The following is a 9,815-nucleotide window of genomic DNA, read 5'->3' on the forward strand; positions in this document are numbered from 1 at the left end:
GTACATCTGTTTAAAGTGGTTATGACAGTCCGTAAGACCGACCAAATGCAAATGCTGGGCTTTAAAATTGCTACAAGCAGCAAGAGTAACGCACGCAGGTCACAAATGCTCATATATGTAGCAAGGGACTACAAGTGTGTGTGTACTTGCCCGTCGCGAAATAATATTGTTTATGCGTATCAACGCTTTCATACCCTTCCCACGAATAACCATCGAAACGCTTACATTTTGTTTGCATGAGCGTGACAAATGCTTTTATGATTTCGGTATACTCTTCACTCAAGAGGAAAGAGCTGGGATCGTCGCGAACAATATTCAATTTCTGTGCGCTGCTGCTATTTGAGAGACCATATAGAGAGAGAGAGAGCATAAAGAGAGGGAGAGAGTGAGTAAAGGAAAAAGAGCACATAGCCGTGCTTCATTTAGTAATGCGTGCATTTCGTGGCAGCAGTCGCAGCACACTGATTTTGTCTTGCCTTATTTTCACTGCTTGAGCCTCAGAAGACCGAGCCGACCAAATACGAAGTTGTCCGGTCCGTTCAGCGCATTTTTTCGGTGTTGAAAAAGTTTGTTCTACATGTCTAGTCTATGTGTTCTCTGGTCAGTGGACTAACTGATCGACATATCGAAGCTTGAGACCAGGGCTGCGACCTATCGATAACTTACAGGGGTGAAATAGATATCTAATTCGAAATTAACGTTTGATATATTTTAATTCACAACATTCCGCCCACCGTTAAACTACGAGGGAGTTTTACCAATAACATCTAGAATAGCTAATTTAGATACGGGACGCTTCAAAACACCCGTTGATGTTTTCACCTCCGCTATACGTATGATTCCATCTCTAGCTGGAATGGTGCTGATTACAACGCCTTTCTTAAAACTGCCTCTCGGCTGATTGTCCTCACATATGATGACAACATCTCCTATTTGTATAGGCCTTCTCTTGACGTTCCACTTTGTGCGTCTTGTTAGTGTTGGCAAATATTCTCGAAACCAACGTTTCCAAAAGTTGTTTTTCAATTGTTGACAAATCCGATATTGTTTCCGATGTGGATACTCGCTAGTATCTCCAGGTGTTTGAGTTGAGTTTGATGTTCCCAGTAGAAAATGATTCGGCGTCAGTGGCTGCGGATCATCGAAGTCAACTGCGACATGTGTTAGTGGTCTACTGTTAATGATATTTTCTGCTTCAATGAGTAAGCTTCTCAAAGTTTCAACATGTGGTGCTTGTTGCTTTAAAGTAACTGCCAATACGCGTTTCGTTGATTGAACTAAACGTTCCCAGCAGCCCCCAGAGCTTGGGTTTGCTGGACAATTGAATTGCCATTGTTGGCCAATTCTGACTGAATATTCTCGAAATCAAATATTTCCTTAACATTTCGTATTTCATTGTCAGCTCCCACGAAATTCGTACCCATATCCGACCTAATCCGTACGGGGATGCCTCGCCTATTTACGAAGTTTCGTATACATAATATGCATGCGTCGGTAGACAAGTTTTCTGCTAACTCCAGGTGAACTGCTCGTACTGTCAAGCAAGTGAACAACGCGACCCATCTTTTTTCTCGACGTCGTCCTACCGTTACCATTACCAGACCAAAGTAGTCGAGACCCGTGTATGGGCAGTTGCCCCATAAACGGCGCCTCCGGCTTTGCATTTGCATTTTTGCAATATTGACAATTTTTCTTTGCTTGTTTGACTAAATTACGTAAACCTGTGATCTAGAATTTCTGTCTAATTTCTGCAATAATCAATTCATTATTTTGATGATGAAAACACTCATGATATCGCTTTACAATTAATTTAGTAATCAGATGATCTTTCGGCAAAACTATTGGCTCTCGTACACCTTTCGCCACCGCTGTAGCGTTGCCAAGTCTGCTATGTAAAATTATCACTCCTTCTTCGCTAAGTGTGGGAGCCAATGAGTAGATATCGCTATTCTTTGATACAGATCCATGTTTCTGCAGGTCATCTATTTCCTGTGCAAAAACCTGTTGTTGTGCCATTTTGCACAATATGACTTCTGCCTTCTGTAATTCCAGTGATGTCAGTTCTTTTATTGAATTTGTTATTCTCTGTTTACGTAGTTGATTCATGAATCTTACTATCCAACCGACAGTACGTTTCAATCGCATATAATTTGAGAATCGTATGTCAATCACAGAAACTGTTGATACCATCAGTATGTGTTTACGACGTTCCGTTGAGTCCTCGCTTACATAATTCATTTTCTGTGCTGGCCAAATTTTTTCATCTTGTTGCAGAAATGCTGGACCTGTTGTCCACAACCCATTTGGCACATAGTTCAAACTCTTGTGTGCCCTCGTAGCTACATCAGCAACATTCATGTTGGTAGGAATCCACCGCCAGCTGTCTATATCAGTTGATTCCAAGATTTCACCTATTCGATGAGCCACAAACGGCTTATATTGTCGTTGATCAGAGCCAATCCATGATAAAACCGTTTCAGAATCTGTCCACATTACTGACCGCCGCACGCTAATGTCGTGGCATTCCAAAATTGAGCTTCTGAGTCTCGTTCCAAGTACTGCAGCCTGCAATTCGAGCCGGGGTATCGACAAGTGTTTTAAAGGAGCACATCTCGATTTCCCTGCAACGAATACAACATTAGTATGATTGTTTACTGTTATCCTCCAATAAGAAACTGTAGCAAATGCCTGTTCGCTTGCATCTACAAATGTATGCAACTCCACATCAGCTTCATTTGATAGAAAATGGGGTGAGTAGCATCTTCCTATCTTGAAACTCTTGACCTTTTCGATTTGGAGCATCCATTGCTTAAATCGAACGAATAAATCCTCGGGCAATAAATCATTCCAGTCTATTCCAAGTCGCCACACTGCTTGCATCAAGTTTTTTCCATATATTGTTAAATCCGTTAACATTCCAAATGGATCATAGATTGACATCACTAAACTGAGCAATTGTCGTTTAGATGGACACTTAATCCCTCTTACGATGTCCTTATCCACCTTATTTAACTTCAAGTCAAATACGAAGTTGTCATCTGTGCTTTGCCAATGCATACCCAAAATCTTATCAATGGCCTCAACGTCCATTTTAACCGTTCGTCCTTTCATGTAGTCAGTATCCTTGTTTAATTTGGCTTGTACTTCCGTTGAATTTGATACAAAGCCTCTCAGTTCGAAATGCGCCATTTTGTGTACTCGACATACCTCTTTGCTTATTTCACATGCTTGTTCTTCAGATTGAAAACTAGCAACATAATCGTCCACATAGTGTTTTGAGTGTATCGCGTCGATCACTTCATCTTTATATTTTACAGCTTGATACGCATTTACATTCTTCACGGTGAGCACGAAGCGCCGAATATCATAACCTTCATCTTATAGGTATCGACTTTTCCGTTTGAGCAGTTACTCCTCCATAAAAATCTCAAGAAGTCTTGATCTTCTTCTCGTACTGATACTTGAAGAAACATCTCTTTTATATCCGCGCATATTCCAATCTTGCCCTGTCGAAATTTATATAATATCTTCGGTAAAGGCGGGTTCTCATCTGGTCCTTTCAGCAATTTGGAGTTCAATGACACTTCGTTGACCATTGCAGCCGCGTCAAATGCCAGCCGTATCTTGTTTGGTTTATTAACATTGTATATAGAGAAGTGTGGTAGGTACCACGTCCTCGGACCAACCTTTTCTGCATCTTCGTTCGACATTTTTATTGCATATCCTTTTCTAACAAATTCCATGAGAGCATCATTATACTCTGTGAACTTTCCATTACGTTCCAATTTATATTCTACAGCCTTTAATCTCTTTAAAGCTGCATTGTAACTATCCGGAAAATGTACATCATCTTCAGACCATAAGAGACCAGTTTCATAAGCTCCCTCAAGCCGCTTTGTAGTTTCCATCAATATTTTCCGTCAAGTGAAGTCTTTATATTCCGTGAATATTTATAGATGCTTTCTGAATTTGTTCTCCATATGCAGTAATCGTGTCAATTTTTCTTTGCTTGTTTGACTAAATTACGTAAACCTGTGATCCAGAATTTCTGTCTAATTTCTGCAATAATCAATTCATTATTTTGATGATGAAAACACTCATGATATCGCTTTACAATTAATTTAGTAATCAGATGATCTTTCGGCAAAACTATTGGCTTTCGCCACCGCTGTAGCGTTGCCAAGTCTGCTATGTAAAATTATCACTCCTTCTTCGCTAAGTGTGGGAGCCAATGAGTAGATATCGCTATTCTTTGATACAGATCCATGTTTCTGCAGGTCATCTATTTCCTGTGCAAAAACGTCTTGTTGTGCCATTTTGCACAATATGACTTCTGCCTTCTGTAATTCCAGTGATGTCAGTTCTTTTATTGAATTTGTTATTCTCTGTTTACGTAGTTGATTCATAAATCTTACTATCCAACCGACAGTACGTTTCAATCGCATATAATTTGAGAATCGTATGTCAATCACAGAAACTGTTGATACCATCAATATGTGTTTACGACGTTCCGTTGAGTCCTCGCTTACATAATTCATTTTCTGTGCTGGCCAAATTTTTATACCCTGAACCCATTGAAAATGGGAAATCAGGGTATAATGGTTTTGTGAAAAAGTATGTAACGGGCAGAAGGAGGCGTGGCAGACCCCACAAAGTATATATATTCTTGATCAGCGTGACGAGCTGAGTCGATATAGCCCTGTCCGTCTGTCCGTCCGTCCGTCCGTCCGTCCGTCCGTCCGTCCGTCCGTATGAGTGCGTCGATCTCAGAAGTTATAAGAGCTAGAGAGCTGAAATTTGGCATGCATACTCGTGTGTACCATACGCAGTACGAGTTTGCTTTATTTTTTCGATAAATCGTCCGAGAACTTTTTTATCGAGAATAATCGAAAAATTGATTTTGTTTTTTTAGCCTAACTTGAGCATTTTTAGACCTGGAGTCTTCAAATTTGTGTTGTATATAAAGTTAATCGATACAAAGATTTTGTAATTTACAGATTTTGGATACCACGCCCCCTTCTCCCCCAATTTGTAAAAAACGCATTTCAAGTACTAGAGACTTGTGCTTTGGAATGTACACACATATTTACCATATGATTACACTCTGAAAGTTTCATTAAGATCATATGTTTACAAAAGAAATTATTCGACAAATAAATTCTCATAATATTGCCCACACTGCAGCACAGCCCAAGCGCAGTCGCTTCTTACTGCGCAGTTAGCAGAGCGCAGGCTTATGCGTGCGTGTGGATGCATGTGTATGTATGTGTGCATAAAAGAAGTGCATAATGATTAGAATATCAGATTAGAGGGTTCAGGGTATCTCCTAGTCGAGCAGTCTCGACTAGAGCTTTCTTACTTGTTTCATCTTGTTGCAGAAATGCTGGACCTGTTGTCCACAACCCATTTGGCACATAGTTCAAACTCTTGTGTGCCCTCGTAGCTACATCAGCAACATTCATGTTGGTAGGAATCCACCGCCAGCTGTCTATATCAGTTGATTCCAAGATTTCACCTATTCGATGAGCCACAAACGGCTTATATTGTCGTTGATCAGAGCCAATCCATGATAAAACCGTTTCAGAATCTGTCCACATTACTGACCGCCGCACGCTAATGTCGTGGCATTCCAAAATTGAGCTTCTGAGTCTCGTTCCAAGTACTGCAGCCTGCAATTCGAGCCGGGGTATCGACAAGTGTTTTAAAGGAGCACATCTCGATTTCCCTGCAACGAATACAACATTAGTATGATTGTTTACTGTTATCCTCCAATATGAAACTGCAGCAAATGCCTGTTCGCTTGCATCTACAAATGTATGCAACTCCACATCAGCTTCATTTGATAGAAAATGGGGTGAGTAGCATCTTCCTATCTTGAAATTCTTGACCTTTTCGATTTGGAGCATCCATTGCTTAAATCGAACGAATAAATCCTCGGGCAATAAATCATTCCAGTCTATTCCAAGTCGCCACACTGCTTGCATCAAGTTTTTTCCATATATTGTTAAATCCGTTAACATTCCAAATGGATCATAGATTGACATCACTAAACTGAGCAATTGTCGTTTAGATGGACACTTAATCCCTCTTACGATGTCCTTATCCACCTTATTTAACTTCAAGTCAAATACGAAGTTGTCATCTGTGCTTTGCCAATGCATACCCAAAATCTTATCAATGGCCTCAACGTCCATTTTAACCGTTCGTCCTTTCTTGTAGTCAGTATCCTTGTTTAATTTGGCTTGTACTTCCGTTGAATTTGATACAAAGCCTCTCAGTTCGAAATGCGCCATTTTGTGTACTCGACATACCTCTTTGCTTATCTCACATGCTTGTTCTTCAGATTGAAAACTAGCAATATAATCGTCCACATAGTGTTTTGAGTGTATCGCGTCGATCACTTCATCTTTATATTTTACAGCTTGATACGCATTTACATTCTTCACGGTGAGCACGAAGCGCCGAATATCATAACCTTCATCTTATAGGTATCGACTTTTCCGTTTGAGCAGTTACTCCTCCATAAAAATCTCAAGAAGTCTTGATCTTCTTCTCGTACTGATACTTGAAGAAACATCTCTTTTATATCCGCGCATATTCCAATCTTGCCCTGTCGAAATTTATATAATATCTTCGGTAAAGGCGGGTTCTCATCTGGTCCTTTCAGCAATTTGGAGTTCAATGACACTTCGTTGACCATTGCAGCCGCGTCAAATGCCAGCCGTATCTTGTTTGGTTTATTAACATTGTATATAGAGAAGTGTGGTAGGTACCACGTCCTCGGACCAACCTTTTCTGCATCTTCGTTCGACATTTTTATTGCATATCCTTTTCTAACAAATTCCATGAGAGCATCATTATACTCTGTGAACTTTCCATTACGTTCCAATTTATATTCTACAGCCTTTAATCTCTTTAAAGCTGCATTGTAACTATCCGGAAAATGTACATCATCTTCAGACCATAAGAGACCAGTTTCATAAGCTCCCTCAAGCCGCTTTGTAGTTTCCATCAATATTTTCCGTCAAGTGAAGTCTTTATATTCCGTGAATATTTATAGATGCTTTCTGAATTTGTTCTCCATATGCAGTAATCGTGTCATAGCGTGCTTGCGCGATTTTCCTGACTCGAAGTCTTTTTTAAATGGTATGGAGACTAGCCGGCCTTCGCCAACCCATTTATTGTTCTCTTTTGAACCGCTTGAGTTATTTTCAAGCTTCCAGAAGCGTTCGAGGTTATCCAGGCATGTTGTTGTGCTGATCACCTTGTTGTTTATTGCTCTATGTTCCCGGAAATAATCCATCCAAGTTCAGTTTTTGCCTCAGTATACCGTTGACTTTTTTAACTTTTCCCAACATTACTGAGTGGAGTAAATCAACGCCAATCACAACATCGATTCTGCTGGGTTCATTGAAATGTGGGTCTGCCAGCTTGCAGCCCATCCAGTCCTTATTGATGTCCATTTCAATTTTCTTGCTCGGTAGAGCTCTTTGCAGTTTTGGCATAAGGAGTGCCTCCGTTCTGGTGACGAATTTGCTTGTCATCCTTAGTTTGATTGTCAAGCAAACGCTGTTTTTTTTAACTTCAACATTTTGTGAAATTCCTTGTACTCCCACTTTCCGCTTGATTCGGCGCAGTTGTAGTCGTTGAGCGGCCTCTTCAGATATCAATGTCTTTTGGGAGCCTCCATCGATGAGGGCTCTTAGCTGCTCATATTTTCCGAACTTGTTTTTGATCCGAATAAGCGCTGTTGCCAACAACGTATCTTGTCCGTTGTTTTCTTTGAGACAATTGCTGCTGAAGGTCTCGTTTTCGCTCGCATCCTCGTGAAGCAGATTGCTGTGTGATTTGGTACAATACTTGCATGACCAATCCTTTTGGCACTCTTTCATGCTATGGGAACCTAGGCATTTAAAACATAGAGCACTTTTAGTTACAAACTCCTTGCGTTTTTTAACTGGCTCTGCTTTAAATTTTGAACACCTGGTAATTTCGTGGTTGTCCAGGTTGCAAAAACGGCATCCTTTGTAGTTCGTTCTCTTTGCTTCAATAACCGTCTGGACGGCCCTTATCTGTACTGCGTCTATTGAATTGAATAGTTGATCAATAAACTTGAGTACATTTTTCAAGGACTGAATTTCTCTGGCCCTCTTTACATGTTGTTCGTAAAGTTGTAGGACTTCCGTCGAGAATCTTCGTAGCAAAATTTGAGCGATTAGTACATCAGCATCGTTACCAATTTGGCCTACTTCTTTAATGATGTGAATACTCCCATTTGCTGTGTCCAAGAATTGGCGGATCCTGCCTTCATCATCATTCTCCAGCAGTTCCATGTCCACTAACTGGTTAACGGTGCTTGCGAATATCTTGCGCTTATTTTTATAGCGCTTGCATATAAGTTCCCACGCCGAATTGTAGCTAGCAGATGTTCCACTTAACAAATGGCTTACTACCATTTGGGCATCTCCTTTGAAGCATGATTTCAGGTAGTTCTGCTTCCTTGTGTCGCTGATATCCTTCCTTTTGTGGATCATGTCGGAGAACAAGTTGAAGAACGTTGGCCACTCTTTGGGACTTCCATTAAATTGAGGAAGATTCAATTTTGGTAGCTCTGGAACGTCTTCTTTCATACTGTGAAAGACACCTAACGTTCTTTTAAGTTTCTTTGACAAAGTGTGGACTTTAACTTCCAATGCGTCTATGCCGTCGATTAAATGGGTGGGCTTATCATATTTCACCTCTAAATCTGTAAGCGTAGACTGGACTTTATTCCATAGGAACTCTAGCGTTTCTTTGCTGTCTAGAGTTTCCTCCTGGTTGCTGAGCTCAATGTTGGCTAGCACTTCTTCAATGTGCAGCCTTACTCTTTGAGCTCTTATTTCCACAAGTTCTACCAGATAGTCCATTGAGGCTGAGCCACTTCGTGAAAACAGTACTTCCTTTTGAGTTTGCTGTTCCATGAATACCTCAGTTTGCATATGCCAATTCTTGCTGTGGATGGTTTGTCGGTATCTATATCGAGGTCGGTAGCTTCGACCTTCATCAGGGCCTCCTTGTAGATACTGACCTTTTCCATTAATCCATCATATATTTTCTCAGTAAAATATATATGGTTTGGGGTACAGATTTTAGTCAGTGTAGAGTGGTTGGCAGTGAATTCTTCTGCCAACTTATCCACGACTTCTAACGCATCCTTATCAGCTATGGCTTTTATAATTGTGTCATACAGGTCTGATTGCTTTTTTAGCATATCAATACCCTTTCCTGACCGCATTTTGTTGCGGTTGTTGTAGTTTTTGTTTATTGGTTGTTAATTTACTCTTTGGCTTGACCCGTTGGAGGTGTTTTTGTTTTGATCGCCTTGTTGATCTTGATGTGCCTTTACTCACAGCGTGGATTGGTAAGCCAAAGAAGAAACCACTTTTTTTAAATTTAATATAGAACTGTCACAACATTTGGTATTTGGTAGACTTGTGGTACGGATCGAAGGACCATGAACGAATACACTTGACTATGATGGTGTTTAGTTGCGTATTGATCTTTATTCTTCTGAGCCTGGGTTTATATACCCAGACTCATGCATAATTTCAATCCTTAAATCTAGTGCGACTGTTGCTGAGTGTGTAAGGCTCAGCATTGGTCTATTACATATTCTTATCTTATCGCAGAGTTTGTAAGGCTCCGCGTGGGTCTATTAGCTATTCTTATCCTATCGCTGAGGTTGTAAGGCTCAGCGTTCGTCTCTTACATAATCTGACTCTGGTGTTGCAAGGGTTGGTGTACATTTGTCTATTTATAGAGTCCGTACATATGAC

Source organism: Drosophila arizonae, chromosome 3, assembly GCF_054131065.1.
Source record: "Drosophila arizonae isolate 15081-1271.41 chromosome 3, UAZ_ARI_1.0, whole genome shotgun sequence".
NCBI classification, from domain to species: domain Eukaryota; kingdom Metazoa; phylum Arthropoda; class Insecta; order Diptera; family Drosophilidae; genus Drosophila; species Drosophila arizonae.